The sequence below is a fragment of the Capricornis sumatraensis genome, chromosome X, assembly GCF_032405125.1.
Source record: "Capricornis sumatraensis isolate serow.1 chromosome X, serow.2, whole genome shotgun sequence".
NCBI classification, from domain to species: Eukaryota; Metazoa; Chordata; class Mammalia; order Artiodactyla; family Bovidae; genus Capricornis; species Capricornis sumatraensis.
Window position 1 is genome coordinate 89,690,717 of NC_091092.1, and position 27,075 is coordinate 89,717,791.

Below are 27,075 nucleotides of genomic sequence, written 5' to 3' on the forward strand. Positions count from 1 at the left end.
CTACATTAGAAAATACCCACTTAATGCGAAAGAAAGCTGTAACATGAGGACCGTAGAATAAAAAGGCATGAGACAGAAAAATATATTGGCAGATGTAAGTCTGTATCAGCATTAAATGTGAATAGGTAAAACAATACAATCAAAAGGCAGACATTGAGATACCAGTTTAAAAACCAAAACAACATCCTACTCTATGTTCTCTACAGAGGACACAGTTTAGATTTTGAGATAGATAAATTACTGTGTATGTGTGTGTGTGTGTCTGTCTGTGTTCAGTTGCCCAGTCATATCCAACTTTTTGCGGTCCCATGGACTATACCTGCCAGGAATCCTGTCCATGGAATTTTCCAGATGAGAATACTGGAGTGGGTTGCCATTTCCTACTGCAGGGGATCTTTCAGACCCAGGGATCCTACCTGAGTCTCCTGCATTGGCAGGTGGGTTTTTTACGACTAGCACCAATGGGAACCCTTATATGACCCAGCAATTCTACTCCTAGACAATTTTAACCAAGAGAAATGAAAACATCCTCACACAGTGGCCTGCACTCAAATATTCCACACATGTATTCCTAATAGTCACACGTAGAAACAGCCCAGTTCTTCAACAACTGGTATACAGATGAAAGAACAACAAAAGAGTATACCTGTACAAAGGAATACTACAGAGTTAAAAAAAAAACAAACTACTAATGAATGTAAGAGCAAGGATGTGTCTCAACTGTGCAAACGAGAGAAACCAGACACAGAAGGCTACATATTATATGATTTCATGTCAATTGATTTCTGGTAAGGTACAACTATTCGCACAGAAATGTATCTGTGGATGCCAGGGTATAGGAGTGGAAGGAGTGTGAACGCAAACACCCCAAGGGAGCATTTTTGAATGATGGGCCGTTTTCTACATTTTTATTGTGGTAGCATTTATATCACGGTATACATTTGTGAAAACTCTACAAACTATAATGTTTCAAGTGTTGCCTTTTATTGTATACAAATTATACCTTAATACTTTTTTTAAAAAAGGAAAAGGAACATTTAAGTTTTAAATATTAGTTATTATATCCATCTAGACCATGAGCTCAGAAACATAAAAATCTTATTTTGGAATTCTTCCCAGACCTGGCCAACTTCTAGGATTCCCCATGACAGTTCCATACCCTTACGACAGAACACATAAACGTGTTCTTAACCACGTTTACAAGTCCCTCTCCTTCACCTCAAGTCCCAATTCTTGCTGAGTTCTGTCCATTTTATTTCGTAAACGTCTAATGTGTCTCCTTTTACCCATGTCCATCACATCTGCTCTAGTCCAAGCCTCCCTCCATTTAATTGTCAAGCCCCCTTCTAACTGGTCTCTTACATCCACTGTGTCTGTCTCCCTATTCCCGCCCTCTCGCTCCCTCTCACAGTTGCAGAACTGTCTATGTGTTTCTAGATAAAGGCTACTCTCCTATACAACGACTTGAAGGCATGGTCTAGCCCCTGTCTACCTTGCTAGCAACATCGAAAGTAGAGCTTCATTTTCTTGTCCCTCTTATCAGACTTCCTTCACATCTGCCAGTTTCCTTAGCTTCTCCACGTAGATTGTCCCCAAGTTCTGAAGCCTCCTGGTTTGTAAACTCCTTCAAACTAGGCTTCAACAGTACGTGAACCGAGAACTTCCAGATATACAACTTAGGCTTCGAGGAGCCAGAGGAGCCAAAAATCAACTTGCCAAGATTTGTTAGATCTTGGGGAAAGCAAGGGAAATTCCACAAAACATCTGCTTCTGCATCATTGACTACACTAAGACCTCTGACTCTGTGGATCAAACAAACTGTAGAAAATTCTTAACCACAGTGGAGTACCAGACTACCTGACCTGTCTCCTGAGAAACCTGTATGCGGGTCTAGAAGCAAGTTAGAACCAAAGATGGAAGAGGGGACTGCTTTACAACTGGGGAAAAGTATGACAAGGCTGTATGTTATCTGGTAAGAGTGGGCTCATAATATGAGACAAAGGAATTAACTTCCTTGGGACTTCCCAGGTGGCGCTAGAGGTGAAGAACCTGCCTGCCAATGCATGAGAGAGTCTGGTTCAATCCCTGGGTCAGGAAGATCCCTTGGAGGAGGCCCTGGCAACCCACTCCAGTGTTCTTACCTGGAGAATCCCAGGGACAGGAGAGCCTAGCGGGCTATGGCCTGTAGGATCGTAAAAAGTCAGACACGATGGAAGTGAGTTAGCATGCACACACATGAACTTAACGGATAGAAGGGTATTATTCATCTTCATTACTTTTTGAGTGAAGTTTGCTCCTCAATATTTTTAAAGAAATGTTCTCACTTATGTAAGTATCAATTTTTTGGAGAACATTTTTCTGCTCTCCTTTTTTAAACGTCTTTATTGAAATATAATTGATATACAGCAAATTGTATATTCAATGTGTACAATTTGACGAGTTTGGACATATGCAAACAATGATACTAACATCACCACAATCAAAGTAATAGACATACCCAACACCTCCTCAAATTTCCTTGTGTCCCTTTAGTTTTGTTTTATGTTAGACTTTGTGTGTGTGAGAGTGTATGTGTGTAGTGAGAACACAATATTAGCTTAACTCTCAACAAATGTTGGGGCTACCCAGGTGGCTCAGTGGGAAAGTATTCACCTGCCAATGCAGGAGATGCAGGAAATGGGGGTTTGATCCCTGGATCAGGAAGATCCCCTGGACGAGAGAATGGCAACCCATTTCGGTATTCTTGCCTGGAGAATCCCATCGACAGAGGAGCCTGGTGGACACGATTCAAGAGAACTGGCACACACTTGGCATGTATGCATAAGTACTTATAAGGTGCCATTTCACTTCATCCTGACTAGGACCCTTGAAGAATACCTTTTCACCCCTTCAAGATTCTGAGACCAGATGCTCCTCTCAGAGCCCCTCTCCTTGTCCTTCCAGCCCCACAGGAACTGCCCTGGACTGCTGGTCTGGGTCTGAATTTTATCTGGATTCTGAACAGATTTTTCAGTTCGGCCCTCACAGGGACTTTATGACAGACCCTGCGTGTGGGCGGGAGACAGGTGTCCTGCAGAATGCAGGGAGCAGGCAGGGTCTTGAGGGGCTCTTCTGAGGTAGCATGGGTGCTGGGTGAGAGGACACAAATGGGGTGAGGCCCTGTGAGTAGGGCTGGGGGAGGGGCTAAAGAGGCCCCTGAATGGGGAGGCGAGGCCTGGTGGAAGGGGAGGGGAGGAGTGGGAATTTGGCGAGAGGAATTGTGGCAGCTGTCACCAGGAGAAGGACTCTGGAAAATGACAGAGGTGATTAGAGGGATGTAAGGGAGTTGTCATAGGCACAGTGAGAGGAAAACCTCTCCTATCTCCAGAATTCAGTAGCCTAGAGTGGGTGCTGCGATAGAGAGGACCAGTCCCGGGGACTTGCTCTGTGGATCTGGCATTCACTCTGAACCTCCCATGGGGCAGGATACAAAGTTACCATGAGCAGAGTTGACCAGGGTGGGGTTAGGGCCATTCTCAGGACCCAGACATGGGAAATCAATTTCAGAACCCCTCAGCTCCTATGGCACACCACACCCCTGGAATGAACCTGCCTTCCTCAGGATGACATGCTGGTGACTGCGGGCTGCAGGAATTGCAAAACTGGAGGCCTCTCTCCCTTGAAGTTGACTGAACAGAGACTCAGTGCAAATGCCCACTCACTAGCCCAGAGGCAAAGATGTGGGGCCTCTGTGTCCCAGGGTGCAGACTGTAGGCTCTGGGGGAGGGGTGTGAAGCCTCTGAGGTAAATGGGAGCTGTTAGCCACAGTAGTGTCCACGTAAAGAAAACCATACAACAGAAGAGTTGTGAGTTTAAGTTGGATTTGGGGCCTCCTGGGGACTATAGCCCGGGACACAGCTCCTCCGTTAGCTCTGAGACCACTGGTCTGAGGCAGTAGCAGTGAAGACAATATGATTTTTGCCTAGGAAATACATGAAGTCTAGCATGAATGCTGGCAAATGATTACTGTGAAACACAGAGATCAGATATCGCAAGTTAATCATTTTCATGCTTTTGTGTGTGGGGCAAGAATCTGGGGTCACTGAACCTTTTCCTTAGGTAGCTGCGTGACTAAATGAGGGCCAGTTTGTCCAAAGCACAGTGTGCCTCTTGCTGTTTTTTCTCCCAGAATTCCTTCAGAATGCAGTGTCATGCAGGAACCACAGAGGTTACAAGTTAACCCTGTAGAACAGGCTGTGAGCAAGGCTGTTTCTCTTAGGGATCCTAATTCATCTGAAGTTGGCATTTCTGAGCGGAAGTGAATCTGTGTCTTCAGGTGTGACCTATTAGAGCTGTTTGGGGTTGGTGTCCAGGATGAGCAGACTGAACTCTTTGCAGATCTCTGTCCCAGGGCATGAAATCTCAGAACTATTTTGGGGGTCTTTGTCCAGAGGGTTGGGCCTCTCAGCTGTTCATGTATCTGCACATGAGAATAGTCTTAAGAGGAAGGCTGGATGGACCCCAGTCTCACAGGCTGTAGATGCCGGCCTGTGGTGCCACATTTGCTACGATTTCTACCATGCCTCTCTACAGAGATAAAAGCTTGGGGCCCCAGCCTCAGAGAGGGTAATAATGCGCAGGTCACAGAAGCCCAGGTAATAAGCCTGTTAAGAAAAATCCTTGCTGATATGACTACAACCCTTGATAGGCGCCCTGTGACAGAAACTGTGTACACACACTCCCTCAGTCCATCCGCCCAACCCACAACAAGGAGGGCACCATCAGCAGATGGGAGCCCAAGGCCCTGTGCAGATGGAAGGTCTCAGGTCATGAGGACGGGAGGCACTGGATGTAAGCTTGGGCTCCTTGGAGGAGGCAGGGAAGAATCAGCACAACCCTGACCAGGTAGTGGGGGAGGGGGGCGTTTGCACAGGGCCGCAAGGACCCTATGACTGACTCACTGTCAGGATATGTCTCTGTGTCTCCCTATCACACACCTAGCTTCTTACCTGATGTGTGGAATGTAATCTTCACATTCCCCGGGGACGTGGTGGGCAAAAGTACAGAGGTGAGCCTCCAAGCAGCTGGGGAGAAATCTCCCATTCACCAGTTTGCATGAGGTTCCACCACAAATGCAGAGATCCCTGCCTCTCTTTCCCCCATTAAAGGAGTCATGGCAGTGAGATCAGCAGGAGGGCAGTCTGGGCAGGATAGGTTGTGAGAGACCCTGTGTACAGTATGAGCCTCCCCAGGAATGGAGTTGTCTTTGTCTTGAGGGCAGAGGCCCCTGATGGCGGATGAAGGGAGCATGATTAAGGCCCAGGCCATGGGCAACTGAGTCATTCCCTAGAGGGAAGGGCTTCTTTTCTCCTATAGAGAAAATGTACTGTACATCATCCAGTAGCAGGGCTTGGGCTAACTAAGTGAGGACAGTTTGGTGCCAGAAGTAGTCTCTCTGTCCCTGTCTAATGCTCTATCTTTGTCTTTCTCCCTGCCATCTCTGTGCCTGTTATATCATCCCTCTTTGCCTTTGCAAGACTCAATGTGACCTCACTCAACGGCAACAGGATCCTTGCCCTGTCTCTCCTGAGAGTATCATCGGTTGACATGAATGTTCACTGGGAGCAGTAGGAGGCATTTCCCTTGAGTGTAGGGGATTCCAGGAAAGGCATGCTCAGCTGCAGAAGGGGTGGGGAAGGGTTTTTCTTCAAATAAACCAAGAGCTCCTCAACGATCATGTGCGATCTGAGCCTCGGAAAGAAGCCTGGGGACTTCTCTGACAAGAAGCCTCCTGTGGTTCAAGTCAAAGTCCTCTCATTGGCCAGAAGGTCCAAGGGACCTGGCCCTCATCACTTCTGTCACCCAATCTCCTCGCTCTCCCTCCATCATGCTGTGCCTGTCACATTGCCCTCCTCACTGTTTTCATACGCACTACACAGGGTTCTACTCCCCAGTTTTTCCACTGGCCTTACCTCTGTCTAGGATACTTTTCTCCCAGATAGGCATAACTCCTCTAGGCTTTTGCTCAAATATGAGAATCTTAGAATTTCCCTGACCACTCTTTCTAGATATCATCCCCTCTCTCTATGTCACTATCCCGATTGAAGTTTAATCATGGCAGTTACAAACACCTGATAAATTACTTGTATTTGGGGACCACGTGATCCCAACAGAATGTAAGCTCCGTGAGGAAAAGGTTGATTTTTCTCATTGCTAACACACAGCGTTGTGCTTGACACATACTTTGGAGAGAATGAATGAATGATGGAATGAATACACAAATTTAAACTTGTTGAGAGAGGCATAGCTAGACAGGCTGAGGATCCTGCTAGGGAACATTTTCAGGGATAACAAGATGGTGACGAAGCCATGGTCTTTATCTCACCTACGTGATGGTGTCCTTGGGTCCTCCTTGGAGTTGACCCCTTTCCTAACAGAATGGAAGGTCCTGTTGTCTCTTCCACATATTAGTCAGTCACCGACACAGGGCTTTTCCACGCCAGAACTTCAGATCCCAGTCGGAAGCTTTATTTATCCTGCCCCTTGGGGGACTGCGGCTGGCTTTCCCCCATGAAACCTATTCTGCATTGCACAGGAAAGCACAAACAAGCACAATGCCCAGCACAGAGAAAATGCTTTCAATGTTCTCTGTTACGACAGTGATCCCCATAGAGATGTAATCTTCAGTTTATGAAGAGTTTTTTCTGAGTCCAAAATTGCCGCAACCTGTGGGGTTTTCACCCTAACCTTGCCCTTCTGCCCTTTGTGGATCCTCCTGGAATGGTCCACAGGCATCTACATCTGCTGTTCCCCAATGCCACCAGCAAGGGGCGCGCGAGATGAAACAGTTCTGTCCTGGGATGTACCACTAAGGGGTAGCGGTAAGACCATCCACTCTGAAAGGTACCACTGGGAGAGGGCGTGTGACAACAGAGAGAGGGTCCCCTTACACCGCGTCGGGCATGGACCACAGTTCCCTGCGGGGGCACTCATGGCGCCACTGGGTCCGATCCCCATTCGCTCCTCTTTGTCTTCCCACTGCTTTCGAATTCCAGTGGACACAGGTATTAAGCGGAAACTTTCTTTGTCTCTTTTTCAACTCCACCCCTTCGTTGGTGGGACGACTACAGAGCAAGAAGATGGCTGTCGGTTTGGATATTGGCGTCAGGGAAGCGTTCTGAGCAGTGATTGGCCACCGCGTGATTGCGGGCACTGTGGTCTAGGAACTGAAACTGAGGGCGAGAGGCGCCTGTATACGCATGCGCCTGCGTTGGCGTGCGCGACTTTTCAGAGCATACAAGTTTCCTCCGAGTTTTATTGCTTTTTTAGAAGGGGTCTGAAAGCTGCCCTGGTAGTGGCGAGGTTTGGCGCAGTCGCTGCCTGTGCATGGTGACGGCGTTTCAGTCTTGTTCAGCTCTGGCTCAGTGTGGATTGTTGTAGTGCAAGGTCATTGACACAAATGCATGCAATTCATGTCCAGGGAGACGTCCCTGAGTTTGGTGTCTTTCCCTGGAGAATAACCTGTATCTGGCAGCTTGGGATTGTGTATTGCTACGTGTGATAACACGGGTGCTGTTTGGGGACATTTGATCTCCATGAGCCTTTGGGCGGGGTTGTGAGTGATGGTATATTTGATCTGAGTGGATTTTGTGAGCCATAGTACAAAGCCTCTAGGATGTGTGCCCGTATACCGGGATGTGCATGTTTGGAGCTTGCTGGCTTTTCAGTCCTTGGGTGTGAGATCTCTGTGTAGGCGTCTGCACCCCAGAATGTGAGATCACTGAGCTTTTGATTCTGGGTTCCAAGTTGTGATGCCTCTGTGCTGCTTTAAGGATGGGTCAGTCTAAAGGTGAAAACTATCAGCTGCTTGGGGATCTAGGCACAGGTTGCAAGTTTTTCATTTGTCCGGAAACTTTATCTTAAGATTATATGATGTTCTTGAGTTATTAAACTTCTGTCTTTCTCTTTAGGGGCTTTTGTATTAGATTCGTAAGTGTCCCAGTGGTTTGGGAGTCAGTGTCCAAGATGTGAAGTATCTGTGCAGCTCTCATTTGTTTCTGTCTGGAAGACTTTGGTCTGATTGGAGGGTCTTTGTCTTTGTGTGTGGTTATGGTCTCTGTTGTGTTTGAGGGTCTGAGACTCGAGTTGTGTGCTCTGTGTGCAGAGATTCAGTGAGCTCTTTTTGGTGTCTCTGGGTATCTACCTGAGCTGTCTGGTGTCTTTGTGTTAGATACAAAACCTCTTGCTCTTGTCTATGAGGTCCCTGTCCAGGAACTGAGGATTTGAAAGCTGGCAGATATGATTCCGAAGCCTGGAACCTGACATGCTGACTGTGTGTTGTTGAGTGTATCACTTGTGTCCTGAAATCTCAGTTTGTATCATAATTAATACAATGGGGCCAGTGCCCATCTTGGAGGCTACCTGTGCATGTTAGCAATGTGTGTAAAGGGCCTGGCTCCAGACTGTCCTTCAGCAAACGTTTTCTGAGCACGTGCCATAGACCTGAACACTACTGGAGGACTTTGGGACAGGACAAACCCAACCAAGTCTCTCATTTCATAGACTTGGTGGTCAGTAAAGAATCAAGGTTGGCAGGCACTATGAAGAAAGATATTGTTAGATCAGGAGAAAAGGTGTATGTAGGTATGATGTGATTATTTTATTCAAGATAATGAGGGAAAGACTCCGTGAAAGATGGCAAGTAAGCAGAGATCTGGAGGAAGTAAGGGAGCAGGATGTGGGGTTTCCTAAGGGGAGAGCATTCCAGGCGGAAGGAACAATAAATGCAACAGTCCTGGCATGGAAACCTACTTGGCGTGCTCCTGAAGGTCAAGGAATCCTGTGATGCGCTGGGTTTGGCACGTAGCTCTCATTGAAAGGGGCCTGGTGCTGCTATTTCTGTTTCTCCCACAGTTTGTGGTCTTCTGCATTTCTTAGATGAAGGACTCAAGGCTCCATCATGTGCCCTGCACCTTCTCTCCTACCTATACTTGAAAGTAGAGTGAAACCTTCTGGTCCATCATGAGAGACAGAGAGCTTCAGTGTACCAGCTAGAGGGATGATAGCATCCACGCTGAATGTCAGCCAAGCAGCGGACATCGGTTATAATCATGGGATTATGAGGCATGGGAATCATGCCTCATAACATTGCTCCTCTTGATGGAGGGCAGGACTTAAGAAGGAGAAAGGAACTGGGCAAAGGAGAGAGGCAGGAAGGGGAAGCTGGAGGACAATGAGAAAGAAAACGAGTGGTTTCATCACATTGCTTGGATTTGGCCCAATTCACCTTGATGAAATGATTGGATTAGGAAATGTGGAATCTGTAACCTATTTCTTTCCTGATATTGGGAAGTTTTGTCTTTAGTTATCTTTTTCTTTTATTCTTGTGGGTGGAAACTTATGAATTCATATTGACCTTTTGAAAGCGCCAGCTTTGGGTTTTGTTGATTATCTATATATTTTTTCTAATATCTGTTCTGATCTCTATTTTCCTTATTTTGCTGACAGTCTCACTACCAAAGGGCTTTAATAAAGTCCCTGAGAGTTTCCCAAGTATAGTGAAATCTCACAGATTCTAGGGCGCTGTTGTAGCCACACTGAGTGAGATTCACTGAGTGTAGATCATGGAATCTGCACTTTTTAAAAGAATTCCCCAGTTCTGATTGACATGGACAACTTGTCTAGGCACTACCGGAGCAGAGGCATGGTCTTATTTTGCCTACGGCCAGGCACTGTCTCCATTGAGAGCGTGTGACAGGGGTTTCCTGATTTCTCTGATGCACAAACCCAAGACCTCCAGTCTAGGAGACTCACTGACATGCTGTCTGCTGTTCTGAGGAGGCTCTTGTTTGTAGACCGTCATTTCTACAAAACATCCTGATGCCAGTCTTGTCAAGCCTCCATTTGAAAGATTTCTGAAGAAATCAGATTTCTATTTAGTGTGCATTTCTATGATGTAGGATCCATTTGTGTTATGTGGTAGCTGTTATTCTACATATTTTGCTGGAGCCGTTGGATCTTACCCTTGACTGAATAAATACAGAACACCCGGAGTTTTCCACAGCGCGTCCAGACCTGTGGCTCCCTTACTGCTGGGCAACACTGAACAGGTTATGTAGCGCCTCTGTGCCTCATTCCTCTTTTAGCCACATGGAAACACCAGCTTCGAGTAAATTTAACTACTTCATAGGGCAGTGTAGACCACTGACCATGTTAAGTCATGGGAAATTGTCAGGACAGTACGTGCCATATGGTGTGTTCCAAGTCAATTCTAGCTGTTGTCATTACTGTTGGTAATATTATTGCTGTTCCACATTTCCCTGGAGATTGTTCCAGAGACGCAATGTCAAGACCACCATTGGCACACCGCATGGACCTTGAACTATCATTTCAGGCTTTTTGGGGCCTTAAGAATGGAGTGTATGAGGTATGAGGGAGGGTTGTTTTCTTTCTTTTTTTTTTTTTTTTTTTTTGCGCAGTGAGTATCCCCCTCGTTTTATGGGGATATTGTGAAGCTTAAAGGAAATATTTGGGTTTCATCATATGCTCGTATGAAAAACTTTAGTGAATATTCTATGTGAAGTTAGACGTCTAATGACCTCTTCATAGGATTTGCATCATGACGGGAAAGCAAGTGGTCACTGGAGAGTTATAGAACATGAGTTTATACATCTTTAAAAGCATTGCCCAGGGAAATTAAAAGGCCAAGAAACCTCATCACATGGCCTTTTTCCCCATTATTTTATCAGGTCTAATTCTCCATCAAATTGTGAAGATCTGAAACTGATGAAGATATGAAAACATTAATAGTCAGACGATCATCAGGAAAGCTTTATTTCTTGTGTAGTTTTCACATTTCCAGTTTTTTTGTGTTTCTTATTTCTTCTACTAATAGTTATGATTGTTTAATCCAAGGGTGATGATATGGATATTTTCCGAGGTGAATCCTGAGGAGATGTTCAGCTGTGTTTTGGGTTGGAGAGTCTGAAGACAGGGGCACAGACCAGAGATGACAGAGATCAGCTGGGATTGGGGAGGTAAAAGCATGGGGTCAGGGACAGGGGGATATGAGTACAAGCAGAAACGGAAGTGAAGAGAGACAAGAAGAAAAGCTCACCCTTCTGGATCGGGCTTAGCTCTCCCTAAGTACACAACGTACATATATACTCCATGTGTACTCAGAAATCTTTGAGTACTCATAGCAACAGTGTACGGTGAGCAGTTTTAATGCTATCATCCCTTTCTGCAGTTGAGGAGCAGAGACACACAGACGTTAATGGGTGAATGAATTTGCACAAAGTCACCTAGCTGGCAAGAGCTGAGTCAGATTGGTGCCCAGGCCAGAAGAAACAGACAGGTGTGGTCTCTGACTCCCAGTCTGGAACACAGGGCAGTGTCTAGTCTACTGTGGGTCAGAAGGCAGATCAACATGTCCATCCGCATGAAACCCTGCAATGGATCTGCCTATGGACTGAACACAGTTTCTCCTAAGTGCATGAAAGACCGTGGGGAGTCATGTCAACATGCACACATCACAGAGAACAGTTCCTAGTCCACATCAAGCTCTAAACATGTATTTGCCATGACAGACATTAGTGGAACACCCTCATCATTCTGGAAAGTAGCATAACGATAGAAATAATATAATGATAAACAGAACAACAAATACCATATCCTGAAGACATTACCTCGCCCATCTCCTAATTTTCTTAAATGCAGATTCAACCTGAAAGGCAATAGACCACATACTAAATTTTTTTTCACTTAAGTGTGACATTCTAGATAATTTCCAAATAACATTTTATTAGTATTTTAATTTGTTGTATCTTCATTGTTACACGGGCAGGTTTTCTATTATAATTGAAAGATGGACTTTCCTAAAACTCTTTCTCTTCAGGTATCTTGAGGTTTCAGCATAAAAAGTTGTGTTGGTATCCTGGCCAGGTGAAAACCCAATCCGCACACTGAAGTCAGAAGTATGATTTTTGGTACAGTAGGTAGGGAGCTGTAGGGGAGGAGAGAGGTCCTGATGGAAGGTCAGCTAAGCCTGCAAGTGTTGTGAAAAAGGTCACTGACTTTATAGGCCCAAACCAAACAACAACTCACAGGTCCCTAGGAAGACACTGGTGTTCCTTCCACAGAAGTGTCTGTGTTAAGACTTTCAGACCATTGCTCTTTTGGCTCCCATGATGCAGTGGGGCAGCCTGTGACACTTATAACAGAGTCCTGCTTTGACTCAGGCTGTGGATGAGAGTCACAGCCTGCCGTGCAGCACCACCCCTTTTGTGGGTGATCTGGAGCCCTATTTGTGATGTCTGGGTGTTGACAGATTCTGCCGGGAAAGGAGGAAGAAAATACATAGCTCGGGGGTACATGCACCATCCTTCATAGAGATGCTGCTTACTGTTACAGCGACAGTAACCAGCTGGGAATGAGAAGAGTTTGATTTGGTGACTCAAAGAAGAAATGTGGAAGTGAATTCAATGCAAAGGGAGAAAACATATTCAGTTCCGTTCAGTTCAGTTCAGTCGCTCAGCCATGTCCGCCTCTTTGCAACCCCATGAATCGCAGCACGCCAGGCCTCCCTGTCCATCACCATCTCCCGGAGTTCACTCAGACTCACGTCCACCGAGTCGGTGATGCCATCCAGCCATCTCATCCTCTGTCATCCCCTTCTCCTCCTGCCCCCAAACCCTCCCAGCATCAGAGTCTTTTCCAGTGAGTCACCTCTTCGCATGAGGTGGCCAAAGTACTGGAGTTTCAGCTTTAGCATCATTCCTTCCAAAGAACACCCAGGGCTGATCTCCTTTACAATGGACTGGTTGGATCTCCTTGCACTCCAGGGGACACTCAAGAGTCTTCTCCAACACCACAGTTAAAAAGCATCAGATTAAGAGTAGGTAAACAGCTACAACTCCCATTTCTGTAGCAGGGCAGGGTGCTCCATTACTGTTGCAAGAAGGCTCTGTGCTCTGAGCTCTGGGAGGGAGTGATGAGTGTTCTCAGGACCCGCCATCACCCTTAAGCAGGGGGCGCTGAGAGTGTGAAGAGATAAGTCTCAGCCTTTAGTACTGACAGACACAGAAAGCTTCCTAGCCCCGTTGAGAGTGGGGCTGTGGCATATTAGGGAAACTCAAAGGTAAGGTGGTGGTGGTGGTTCGTTTTCAATCTCTCAGTCATGTCCAACCCTTTTCATGAGACCCCAATGGACTGTAGCACCCCAGGCTCCTCTGTCCTGCACTATCTGCCATAGTTTGTTCAAATTCATGTCCATTGAGTCGGTGATGCTATCTAACCATCTCATCCTCTACTTCCCCCTTCTCCATTTGCCTTCAATCCTTCCCAGTGAAAGGTTGTTGCTGAACCATGAAAGACGCCAGGATTCTTGGCCTCTGGAGGAGAAGACTTCAATCTGGGGCCAGAGACAAGGCTTGATGGCTCAGAGTTTTTGTGTAATAAAGTTTCATTAAAGTATAGAAGAGATAGAGAAATCTTCTGACATAGACATCAGAAGGGGGTGCAGAAAGAGTGCCCTCCTGCTAGTCTTTAGCTGGATGTTATATAGGTGCTAGCAGTCTGCTAATTAAAGAAAGGAAATGTCTCAAAACTCAGAGAATGTCACCAGGCCCCTCACACACAACATGCATTTTGAGATAAACATTGGCACCAGGTGAGTCCTCCCAGGCCATAAAACGATTGACTTGAATCTTGAAGAAAGGCATATTTCCAAATGTCTGACCCTTGAGGCAGAACCGCCTTGAAAACAGAGTCTAGGGTAAATGCACAGAACATTAACATAGCTTAAGACAAGTATTTCCATAAGAAACATGCAGTGGTTAGCCCAAGGTTTGAGAAAAGTTAAGTTCAAGTCGAACCAGGTGTCATTATGGCAACACAAAATTTTAAGAGAATTCTCTCTTTATATTTGTATAGAGAAGGGGAAAAAATATAACACTAATTTGTTTCCTCCTGCCGCTTAAGAGAGAGATATAAAAATGTCTGACACTTGCAGCCTGTTTCCTTTGTTTGGAGACCCCTGGCCTTCCTTCCTGTTACCCTCCCATTCCCCTCTTTTCTTTTAGGAGAATTATGTTTCCTAGGGAAAGGGGCCTCGTTCTCATTCCATAACTGCTTCCGAGCTGATAAGGGGCGTTGTCCCTAACTTGGTGAGGCAACAGATTCTCCGAACCCTCATATTGAGGGTCTCTGATCCAGGGGTCCCAAGTAGTAGCTGGAGGAAGCTGCAGCAGTCACAGGAGTTGGAGCAACCATTTGGAACTTAAAAGCCTTCGTGCGACTAGAAACAAATCTAGCTACACAGTTACAGGTGCAGGGAGCAAACAGCAAAAACAGAACAATCAGAATTATTGTAATTAAGATAGTTTTCCACCATGGGGAACTAGTTAACATCTCCTAAAGTGAGGCAATTGAGGCTTCAGTAGCATCCATAGCCTGAATCATCATGTTCATGTGTTTAGCAAAATGAGTAACACTACTGCTCATATCAGGTATATATGTACAGCACTGGGTATGAATAATGGCACAAGTTCCTCCTCGTGCAGCTGTCAGAATATCGAAGGCCAATCTGTTTGGTAAAACCACCTTTCTAATTTGTATTTGTGCAGCATTAAGAGCTGAAATAGCTTTTTGAGTATCTTGTAATGCCTGTTGAGTAAAATTAGTCAAAGCATCCACTCGTAGCATAACATCTGTAGTTCCCAGAGAGGGAACAAACACTGCAGCCAAATCATCACACCAAGGAAATACAGATCTTGCCCACGGAGTTTAAGGTGTGGTACATTAGCAGGCTTTTCTGGAAGCTCAGAAAAGATGAAGTCCTGAGTAAAAGCTAGACCTAGGGTACATCTCCCTATCCAGCCAGGGAGAAGCCATGCCCATAGGCAAGAGCCACATATCCAATAGTTCCCGTTTGGAGCAAGCCAGCAGGACTGAGATATCCAGTCCCAATCAGTGCCTGGCCAGGCAAAGGGAGGACCTGAACTGGGGTTGGAAAATATGGGAATGATTACCTTGCATACTTCCTGAGGCAAGAGTCCCAATCGTTTCCAATCATTATAATTAAGTTGTTGGCTAATTCTGGGGATGGCTCTATTTGTTCCCAGCATATAGGGGCAGTAGACATTAGACGTCCTTTTTCGGGAGTTAGCCATATAACCTCATATCATCCCATATTTGATAAACGTCAGGTAAAAAAGCTACTAATTCTAGACCCATTTACTTTATGTGCAGTGAAATAGTCATTAAACCGAGACAGTGTTTAATCAAAATTAAAAGCCACGTTATGTCCATAGCTAAAGTACAAAGTGTTGTACCAGTCCCTCTTAGGGTTGTTAGATGTCATCAGATTAAGAAGAGGCATCACATATGACTGTTGTGGAAGGTATTCGCAAACTTGGAGAAAGTCTTTTCCTTGAAGTGGAGATGTCCACCATGGGAAGCTGCCGGGAGCCAGCGTGAGGAACTCCGCCCGTGGCAAAGGTCATGAGGAAGGAGGCTTCGGCATACGCAAAGGCGAGATCGAGCCTCAGGAAACCCCCTGTTCCCGAGCATCTACCCCAAAACCAGAGTCTGTCTACTTTACTGCTTTATGCTCTCACCTACACCTCTGACTTTACGGGGGGCTGTCCCCCACCTCTCTCGGAGGAGTTAACCTACAGCTCCAGTTAATAAAAATTCCTGGGCGTGACAAGGGTGTCTCAGGTCAAACCTCTCTGCTGGCAGACCAGCTTGTGTGACAGGATTATCCCCACTCTTGCTACTAGGTACATGATTGTTTACAACCTCTCAACCATAAGCAGCACAGAGAGTTTGGAGTATTTTGAAAGTCTTAGTTACCATTGGGTTTTTCTAAAGATAAAAATCATGTTGGTGAAGGGTTTTTCGTTTATTGGGCCAAAGTTTGCTGCTAAATCCCCTGCCCGTATACATGTTAATGAATATATAACTAGCGTATAGGAGAAATAAGTATTAACCTTTAAGATTAACCATGTTAACCTTAGGCTAAGTAAATTCCTTTCTTAATTGTAACCCACTACACCCTCACCCTATAGGAATGCAACTTTATCTGGTACCTTCAGAGGGTGGTGCCTGGTTTAAGAAAAATCGCCCCTGGAAAATAAGTTTCTGGTTGACTGACTGTTATCAGACAAGAAAGGATCATAAAATGTCAGCAGGCCTCATAGCCAGAAGATGATGTAAAACCCCTAAAGACCTTTTTGTATACGTTTATACGAAGCACCTGATTTGGATAAAGGTCAGGACTGCTGATTCCCGCGTGACTTTAAAATTTCCATTTGTCTCTATGTGTAACAAAAGGTATAGAAGCAAACCTGAAAATAAAGAAATCAGATCAGTTTCTGGAAAGACTGATTCCCCCGTGTCGTTCTTTCTTTCCCCTTCTGGCTGAATTCTCATCTGGAGTGTAGATACTTGCCAAGCCTGCTAATTTTGCCTGGGCTTCTGAGATCTGACCGGGGAGGCCTCAGCGTGTCCTCTCCTTCGGGAGAACGGAAAGACGCCTGTGGCCTATGTAGGTGGTGCAAACTGCTTGTCTTGGAGTTTTATTGGTATTCCACGTAAACCAAGTTATTCAGCCTCTTTTTCTCCACTAGTATTTTGCTACTACACTATTTCTTTCTAATCTCCCCCCTTATCTTTAATTAAGCAATTAATTCCTAGGACGCTGACTCCATCCCCACTTCGAATTACCCCGGATCCCCCGGGGCTGGACCCCGGCAGGAAGCTTTCCACTGATGAAGAAGGGAGCACTCTGCAGACCCAGCAGTTAGACCGATTGTGGAATGCAGCATAGGAGTGAGCCCAGGACAGGAAGGCATTGTCTTGAGGATCAAACGGCAGACTCAGGGTTTCTGGAGTCAGCAGAAGGAGGCTCACACAGATTACCAGCCCCATCTGAAAAGTACAAAGTGAGAGCATAGAAAGTAAAGACACAAAATGACGTCACTTAGTTCTGGTCAGGGTGCCACCTCTTAAACTCGAGTGTGATGCACCAACAAATCAATTCCTGGCACTTTGACAGCTGTGGGAGAAGGAAGAAGAGCTGGTAAGGGCCTTCCCAGAGGGGTTCGAGGGATTGGCCCCCAGATCCCAATGTTTTTTTCAGGACCTCAGTTCCTGGCTGAAATAGAGGCTTGCTTGACTCAGAGGCTGGGTCAGGAGTCACCTGCCGGAGTTCCGTTAATGCCTGTTGAAAAGCTGAGAGCTGAGTTACATGATTAGTTAATTCTAAGGCTTCAGGGTGTATAAAAATCTCTGTGCATAAGAAAGGCCTTCCATAAATACATTCAAAGGGGGACAGCCCCTCCTTTTGGGGAGCAGTCCCAGCCCTCATGAAAGCTATGGGTAGAACTTTAATCCAATTGTCCTGTGTCTCTTGAGTTAATTTGCACAGATGTCTTTTGATAATGTCGCTAGCTGTTTCAACCTTTCCTGAGGCTTGGGGTCTCTAGGAACAGTGTAAGTGATATTCTATTCCTAGAGCTTTACACATCCCCTGAGTTAGAGCTGCTTTAAAGGCAGAGCCACCGTCACTCTGAAGCCTCCATGGCAGCCCAAACCTGGGGATAATTCATAGATTAAAATTCTTATAACCTCCTTAGCCAGTTCACTGGGACAGGGAAAAGCCTCAATCCATCCAGTAAAAGTTTCCACCCAAACGTGTGAGCAAGAATATCCATTAGCTTTTGGCGTATGAGTAATATCAATTTCCCAGTCTTCTCTGGGATATTTTCAACATCATTATAATCCAGATTTTACTAGCTTTTCAGTCTTTGGGTTATTTTTCTGACAAACCTAAGATCTTTTGATAATGTCCTTTAAATTTTCATTACATTTTTACCTTCAAACAAATGAGAAGCCATCAGGTAAGTACTCCCTTGAGAAACCTATATGCAGGTCAAGAAGCAACAGTTAGAACTGGACATGGAACAACAGACTGGTTCCGAATAGGAAAAGGAGTACATCAAGGCTGCATATTGTCACCCTGCTTATTTAACTCATATGCAGAGTACATCATGAGAAACGCCGGGCTGAAGGAAGCACAAGGTGGAATCAAGATTGCCGGGAGAAATATCAAACACCTCAGATATGCAGATGATACCACCCTTATGGCAGTAAGTGAAGAGGGGCTAAAAAGCCTCTTGATGAAAGTGAGAGGAGAGTGAAAACGTTGGCTTAAAGCTCAACATTCAGAAAACGAAGATCATGGCATCTGGTCCCATCACTTCATGGCAAATAAATGGGGAAATAGTGGAAACAGTGTCAGACTTTATTTTTGGGGGCTCCAAAATCACTGCAGATGGTGACTGCAGCCATGAAATAGAGAGGGTAACAGGCAGGAAGGCCAGGGGTCTCCAAACGGAAGAAATAGGCTGCAAGCGTTCAGCATTTTTTATCTCTCTTAAGCAGCAGAAGGAAACAAACTCCCAATATTTTTTTCCTTCTCTATACAAGTAGTCATGTATGAATGTGAGAGTTGGACTGTGAAGAAGGCTGAGCGCCGAAGAATTGGTGCTTTTGAACTGTGGTGTTGGAGAAGACTCTTGAGAGTCCCTGGGACTGCAAGGAGATCCAACCAGTCCATTCTGAAGGAGATCAGCCCTGGGATTTCTTTGGAAGGAATGATGCTAAAGCTGAAACTCCAATACTTTGGCCACCTCATGCAAAGAGTTGACTCATTGGAAAAGACTCTGAGGCTGGGAGGGACTGGGGGCAGGAGGTGAAGGGGACGACAGAGGATGAGATGGCTGGATGGCATCGCTGACTCGATGGACGTGAGTCTGAGTGAACTCCAGGAGTTGGAGATGGACAGGGAGGCCTGGCGTGCTGCGATTCATGGGGTTGCAAAGTGTCGGACACGACTGAGTGACTGAAATGAGCTGAACGGATACAAATTTCAATGGAGAAGGCAATGGCAACCCACTCCAGTACTCTTGCCTGGAAAATCCCATGGGCGGAGGAGCCTGGCAGGCTGCAGTCCATGGGGTCGCTAAGAGTTGGACACCACTGAACGACTTCGCTTGCACTTTTCCCTTTCATGCATTGGAGAAGGAAATGGCAACCCACTCCAGTGTTCTTGCCTGGAGAATCCTAGGGACAGAGGAACCTGGTGGGCTGCCGTCTCTGGGGTCGGACAGAGTTGGACACGACTGAAGCGACTTGGCAGCAGCAGCAAAAGATTACAAATTTTAAAGGAGGTTTCTCTTAAAATACTGTGTTGCCATAATGACACCTGGTTTCACCTGAAGTTAACTATCTTCAAACCTTGAGTTAACCAATGCATTTTTCTCGTGGAAATGTTTGTCTTAAGCTATGTTAGTGTACTATGCAATTACCCCAAACTCTGGCTTCAAGTCCCTTCCACCTAATGGCTCAGAACCTACTTCACACACCAGTATGTTATACTCAGACATTGTTCCCCTAATCTATGGAAATGAAACTGTTTGTATGGCAATCTGCCCTTCTATAAGATTCAAGTCAATGGTTTCTCTGGCCAGGGATGAATCCTCTGGTGCCAAGATTATCCCAAAATACATCTTATGGATGACGGGCCTGTTGCCATTCTGAGTTTTAAGACTTTCCTTTCTTTCATTAACAGACTGCTTAGTTCAGTTCAGTTCAGTTCAGTTCAGTTCAGTCGCTCAGTCGTGTCCGACTCTTGCGACCCCATGAATCGCAGCACGCCAGGCCTCCCTGCCCATCACCATCTCCTGGAGTTCACTCAGACTCACGTCCATCAACTCTTCGCATGAGGTGGCCAAAGTACTGGAGTTTCAGCTTTAGCATCATTCCTTCTAAAGAAATCCCAGGGCTGATCTCCTTCAGAATGGATTGGTTGGATCTCCTTGCACTCCAAGGGATTCTCAAGAGTCTTCTCCAACACCACAGTTCAAAAGCACTAATTCTTCGGCGCTCAGCATTCTTCACAGTCCAACTCTCACATCCATACATGACCACAGGAAAAACCATAGCCTTGACTAGATGGACCTCAGTCGGCAAAGTAATGGCTCTGCTTTTGAATATGCTGTCTAAGTTGGTCATAACTTTCCTTCCAAGGAGTAAGCGTCTTTTAATTTCATGGCTGCAGTCACCATCTGCAGTGATTTTGGAGCCCCCCAAAATAAAGTCTGACACTGTTTCCCCATCTATTTCCCATGAAGTGATGGGACCGGATGCCATGATCTTCGTTTCTGAATGTTGAGCTTTATGCCAACATTTTGACTCTCCTCTTTCACTTTCATCAAGAGGATTTTTAGTTCCTCTCCACTTTCTGCCATAAGGGTGGTGTCATCTGCATATCTGAGGTTATTGATATTTCTCCCGGCAATCCTGATTCCAGCTTGTGTTTCTTCCAGTCCAGCATTTCTCAGGATGTACTCTGCATATAAGTGAAATAGGCAGGGTGACAATATACAGCCTGATGTACTCCTTTTCCTATTTGGAACCAGTCTGTTGTTCCATGTCCAGTTCTAACTGTTGCTTCCTGACCTGCATATAGGTTTCTCAAGAGGCAGGTCAGGTGGTCTGGTATTCCCATCTCTTGAAGAATTTTCCACAGTTTACTGTGATCCAGACAGTCAAAGGCTTTGGCATAGTCAATAAAGCAGAAATAGATGTTTTTCTGGAACTCTCTTGCTTTTTCCATGATCCAGCAGATGTTGGCAATTTGATCTCTGCTTCCTCTGCCTTTTCTAAAACCAGCTTGAACATCAGGAAGTTCACGGTTCACGTATTGCTGAAGCCTGGCTTGGATAATTTTGAGCATTACTTTACTAGCATGTGAGATGAGTGCAATTGTACGGTAGTTTGAGCATTCTTTGGCAATGCCTTTCTTTGGGATTGGAATGAAACCTGACCTTTTCCAGTCCTGTGGCCACTGCTGTTTTCCACGTTTGCTGGCATATTGAGTGCAGCACTTTCACAGCATGATCTTTCAGGATTTGAAACAGCTCCACTGGAATTCCATCACCTCCACTAGCTTTGTTCCTAGTGATGCTTTCTAAGGCCCACTTGACTTCACATTCCAGCATGTCTGGCTCTAGATGAGTGATCACACCATCGTGATTCTCTGGGTCGTCAAGATCTTTTTGTACAGTTCTTTTGTGTATTCTTGCCACCTCTTTTTAATATTATTCTGCTTCTGTTATGTCTATACCTTTTCTGTCCTTTATCGAGCCCATCTTTGCATGAAATATTCCCTTGGTATCTCTAATTGTCTTGAAGAGATCTCTAGTCTTTCCCATTCTGTTCTTTTCCTCTAGCAGGGGGGTACTCTTTCTGCCCCCTTCAGATGCCTATGCCAGATGCTTTTTCTATCTCCTTTATAGCTTAAGACAACTTTATTACGCAAAAGCTCTGAGTGATCAAGCCTTGTCTCTGGCCACGGATTGAATTCTTCTCCTCTGGAGGCCAAGAATCCCAGCATCTTTTCCTTCAGCAACAATCTTTCAAAAGTAAGAGATGCTTAATCCTTAGAAGAACTGTTATGACCAACTTAGATAACATATGCAAAAGCCAAGACATTACTTTGCCAACAAAGGTCTGTCTAGTCAAGGCTATGGTTTTTCCAGTGGTCATGTATGGATGTGAGAGTTGGACTGTGAAGAAAGCTGAGCGCTGAAGGATTGATGCTTATGAACTGTGTTGTTGGAGAAGACTCTTGAGAGTCCCTTGAACTGCAAGGAGATGCCACCAATCCATCTAAAGGAGATCAGTCCTGGGTGTTCATCGGAAGGACTGATGCTGAAGCAAAACTCCAATTCTTTGGCCACCTCATGTGGAGAGTTGACTCATTGGAAAAGACCCTGATGCTTGGAGGGATTGGGGACAGGAGGAGAAGGGGACGACAGAGGATGAGATGGCTGGATGGCCTCAGCGACTCGATGGACATGAGTTTGGGTAAACTCCGGTAGTTGGTACTGGACAGCAAGGCCTGGCATGCTGCAATGCATGGGGTGGCAAAGAGTCAGACACGACTGAGTGCCTGAACTGAACTGAACTGACCTGAAGTACTCTCTACACCTCAACAAAAACTCTGATGTAAACGCTTAAGAAATTTCCATTGAGTATTTTCAGGAATTATTAATCGTCCATCCTCGGCCTGTAGCCATCCTTTATAGGTAACCTTTGCTCCTCTTTTCTCATATCTCTTAAATTCTTCCTCAGTATATTGTGGGTTTTCCTGTTCCACAGGACCTGTCCAGATCAAAGGTATCTGCAGTGAAGGGGTTTCCTAAAGTGCAGCTTTTCTGGCTTGACAGTCACCCAGCTGATTACCTTCAGCTACTTTACTCCCATCCCTGCTGTGCCCTTTGCAATGCATAACAGCTAATTCTTTAGGACAATATATATTCGTTAAAAGTCTCTGGATCTCTCTAAAATGCTTAATACGTTCTCTTGTTGCCCTTTTAAACTCTCATTCTTTCCATATTGCAGCATGAGCATGTAAAGTCAAATAAGCATACTTAGAATCAGTGTAGATATTTGCTTGCTGCCCTTTGCTTAACTCTAGAGCTCGGTTCAGAGCCAAAAGTTCCCCTAACTGAGCACTGGTTCCCCGGGGGAGAGATTGTGCTTGTAAAACCTGTTCAGCAGTCACCAGGGCATAACCTGCTTTACGCTTCCCATCCTGATCACCAACATCAGGGTCTTTTCCTGTGAGTCAGCTCTTCCCATCAGGTGGCCAAAGTATTAGAGATTCAGCTTCAGCATCGGTCCTGCCAGTGAATATTCAGTTGGTTTCCTTTAGGATTGGCTGTTTTGATATCCTTGCTGTCCGAGGGATTGTCTAGTGTCTTCTCCAGCACCACAAACCGAAAGCGTCAATTCTTTGTCACTCAGCCTTCTTAATGATCGAACTCACACATCTGTACATGACTACTGAAAAAGCCATAGTTTTGACTCTATGGACCTTTGTCGGCAAAGTGGTGTCTCTGCTTTATACTACGCTGCCCAGGTTTGACGTGGGCTTCCTTGGTGGCTCAGTGGTAAGGAACTCGCCTGCATGGGTGTACCTATGGCTGATTCTTGTTTATGCTTGACAGAAAACAACAAAATTCTGTAAAGCAATGATCCCTCAATTAAAAAAGAAATAAAGTGTTTAAAAAAATAAAAAGAATCACCCTGCAATGCACGGGATGCAGGAGACATGGGTTTCACCCCTGGGTTGGGAAGATGCCCTGCCATGCCCCATGGGAGGAGGGCATGGCAATCCACTAAAGTATTCTTGCCTGGAGAATCCCATGGACAGAGGCACCTGGCAGGCTACAGTCCATGGGGTCGTAAAGAGTCAGACACGACTGAAGCAATGAGCATACATGCATACTAGCTTTGTCATAGCTGTTCCTCCAAGGATCAAGTGTCTTAATTTCATGGCAGCAATCACCATCCACGGTGATTTTGGAGCCTCCAAAATTAAATCTGTCCGTGCATACACTTCCCCCCTTCTGTTTTCCGTGAAATGATAGAACTGGATGCCATAATCTTATATTTTTGAATATTGATTTTTAAGCCAGCCTTTTCACTCTCCTCTTTCACCCTCATCAAGAGGTTCTTTAGTTCGTCTTCAGTTTCTGCCATTGAAGTGGTATGATCTTCACATCTGAGCTTGTTGATATTTCTGCCAGCAACCTTGATTCCAGCTCGTGAGTCATCCAGCCCAGCATTTCCCATGATGTGCTCTGCATGTAAGTTGAGTAAGCAGAGTGACACTATACAACCTTGTCTTACTCCTTTCCCAATTTTGAAGCAGTCCGTTGTCCCGTGTTTTATTCTAACTGTTGCTTCTTAACCCTCATACCCGTGTCTCAGGAGACAGGTCAGCTAGTCTGGTACTCCCATCTCTGAGAATTTTCCAGTTTGTTGTGATCCACACAGTCAGAGGCCTTGAGGTAGTCTAGTCAATGAAGCAGAAGTAGATGTGTTTCTGGAATTCCCTTGCTTTCCCCATGATCTAACGAAGGTTGCAATTTGATCTCTTGTTCCTCTGCCTCTTCAAAAGCAGCTTGTATATCTGCAAGTTCTCATTCCATATACTGTTGAAGCCTAGCTTGAAGGAGTTTACTAACCAGAGGCTTCAGAAATATGGGACAATCTAAGCTTGAGGAATTGGAGGGTATGAATGAAGCCCCATAAGAGAGAGAAGAAGAGGATTCTTTACTTTCCATGTTGTTAGCAAGCTGGGCAAGGGCTAGACCATACCTCTAAGTTCTTGTGTAGGACAGTAGCCTTTACCTAGAAAGTCATGAACAGTTCTGCAACTGTAAGAGAGGGAGGGAGAGGGCGGTGAGTGGGCGACAGGCAGCCTGAGTAGATGTGAGAGACCCATTAGAAGGGGGTTGACAATTAAATGGAGGGGGGCTTTGGACTAGAGCAGATGTGGTGGACATTGGAAAAAGTAGATGCATTAGACATTTTTGAAGTAAAATGGACAGAACTCAGCAAGGATATTGACTTGAGGTGAAGGGAATGGAACTGTAATCCTGGTTAAGACCAGGTTTCTGTGTCCTGTCATAAGGGTACAATGGTGTCATGGGAAATCCTGGAAGTTGGCCAGGTCTGGGAAGAATTCCAAATAAGATTTTCATGTTTATGAGCTCAAGGTCTAGATGGATACAATAACCAGTTTTAGATACCTAAGAGATCCTATTCCTTTTTAAAAAAGTGAAGTATTGAGATATAATTTATATACAGTAGAAGTGAATGCTTTAAAGCATTACCGTTTGTCGACTTTCGACATATGCATACCATTGTGTGAATACTACGACAAGGAAAACGTAGAAATCGTTCCATTGGCTTGAAAATGCTCCCTTGGGCTATTTGCATTCAGACTCCTTCCTGCACTCCTATACCCTGGCAACCACAGATATAGTTCTCTGCCTCTAGTTGTGCTTTTCCAGAAATCCATTGACATGAAATGATATAATACAGAGCTTTCTGTGTCTGACATCTCTCCTTGGCACAGCTGAGATGCATCCTTGCTGTTACATGCCTTAGTCGTTCCTTTTTAAATGACTGTGTCGTGTTCTTTTGTACGAGTATACTCTTTTGTTTTTCTTTCATCTATATGCCAGTTCTTGAATAGTTGGGCTGTTTCTAGTTTTGGCTATTAGGAGTCCATGAATAAAATATTTGAGTAAAGATCCTAGTGTGAACATGCTTTCCTTTCTCTTGGGTAAAATTGGGAAAATTAAAACTCCTAGTAAGTAGGAAAATTCCCGCTATATAGAATAAGAAGAATGTGCTACTGGAGAAGAGTGAAGAAATAGCTACAGAAGGAATGAAAAGGCTAAGCCAAAGTGGAAACAACACCCAGCTGTGGATGTGCCTGGTGCTGAAAGTAAAGTCTGATGCTAAAAGAACAATACTGTATAGGAACCAGAGGTATATTCAGAGAAACTAGTTACCCGTTCAGAGATTTAAATGTGCAGTGCCCCAAGGAAAAAGTGGAAACAGAGGTATCTATTTATGTACTTATACCATGGAAGTGAGTAAAGCCATTGGGAGTATGACGGAAAACCCAAAAGCAGAGAAGGAATTGGTTTATCAAAGCATGCATCAAAATAGATATTAAAAAACGTAATATCTATTTCTGTCATGACTGTCTTTCAGAGACACATTCTCCACTAAGGGTAACCTGGGACTACCTATCACCACAGTGTGTGGATGCATAAGAAAGACTGCACTGGAAAGAAAAAAAATATATTCCTCAAGCCCCTTTCTCATCCTCCAAAGACCCTGCAGTTCCAGGACTCTGCCTCAATGGCGGGAAAACCTCAACCGGCACTGCACACGCCCAACGCAGGGAGCATGCGCAGTGTGTTCGTGTGCGCGCGCGCACCCTTGCTGCGCATGCCCCTTGTTGCGCAGACGCGTTCCTGAGCATTCTGTGAGGAGCGTTGGGCCTGAGACGGGTCTGTTTATTCAGTCCCGGTTCTTTCTCACTACTTGAGACTCACCAGGTAGGTTCACAGATCTGTCCTGCCTGGAGTTTAAGTGTGCGTGTATGTGAGGGGGAGCCAGCGAGTTTTGGGCGGGTCGGGCAGTGCGATCTGGGGCCTTTGAGGCAGAAGGCCTTCAATGTAGCCATCTTTCTCCTCACAAGTGTCGCGACGCCATAGTTCTTTGCCCTGGTGGCCGGAGAGGAAGGGCAGTGGGCAGGGGAGGGCAGGGGGTTATGATGATGGTAGGGGGAGACTTGGGGGTGCTATTTGAGATATCTGGTTCATTGGGGCCCTGGAACTAACGACAGAGCACAGAATCTGGGGCCGGCAGTGGGACCTGGGCAGGGGGTGGGGTGGGCGATTAAGGAAAGGCCTAGAAACCGGACCGCAGTGGGGTTGTGACTGTATCGCGAGTTTTGTGGTAAGGTGCCAAGAGAGAAGTGGACCGGTTGCTCTGTATGCAGCCTCACCTCGGTCACAGGCACTGAGAAAATCGCCATAGTCAGGCTGTAAAGACTGAGGCTTTCTTCGTGTTCCAACTGAATTCCCAGGGAGTTGGGGAAAATAGGTCTGGTGAATAGGAGTGTGACAAGAGCAATAGTCCTGAGTGTTTAAATTCCTAGCAGCATTTCACTAAATATCTTCATGATGGAGAATTCTGGTGTGAAATCAAGCTTCCTCACAAAAATTCAACCTTCCTGTGTATCTTAAGGTGATTTCTCTGCCAGCTTAGGAAAGACACAAATGGCTTTGCAAGTGACTGTATTTGGTGTAATTGAAATGCATGTACACTCATACATAACCAGTTTTCTTTTGAATGTATTTTCACATTAAAAAAAATGTCAACATATGGTCATAAAAGTGATGAAATATAGCTGTACTCTTAAATACATTTTCTAAATCACAATATTCTACTTTCAGGGAGAAATATGAGTGGGCAAGTGGCGTCAACATTGGGACCTAGAGATCAAGATTCCTCCCAGCTGGATGAACCTGTGGTTGTGAGTACCTTACCATTTGATGTTTTCTATTAGCACAAGTTTATTTTTGAGAAAATGATGTTAAGTAGTACAGATGCAGTGATAAAGGTCTTCCATGGTGATAAAGGGTGACAGCT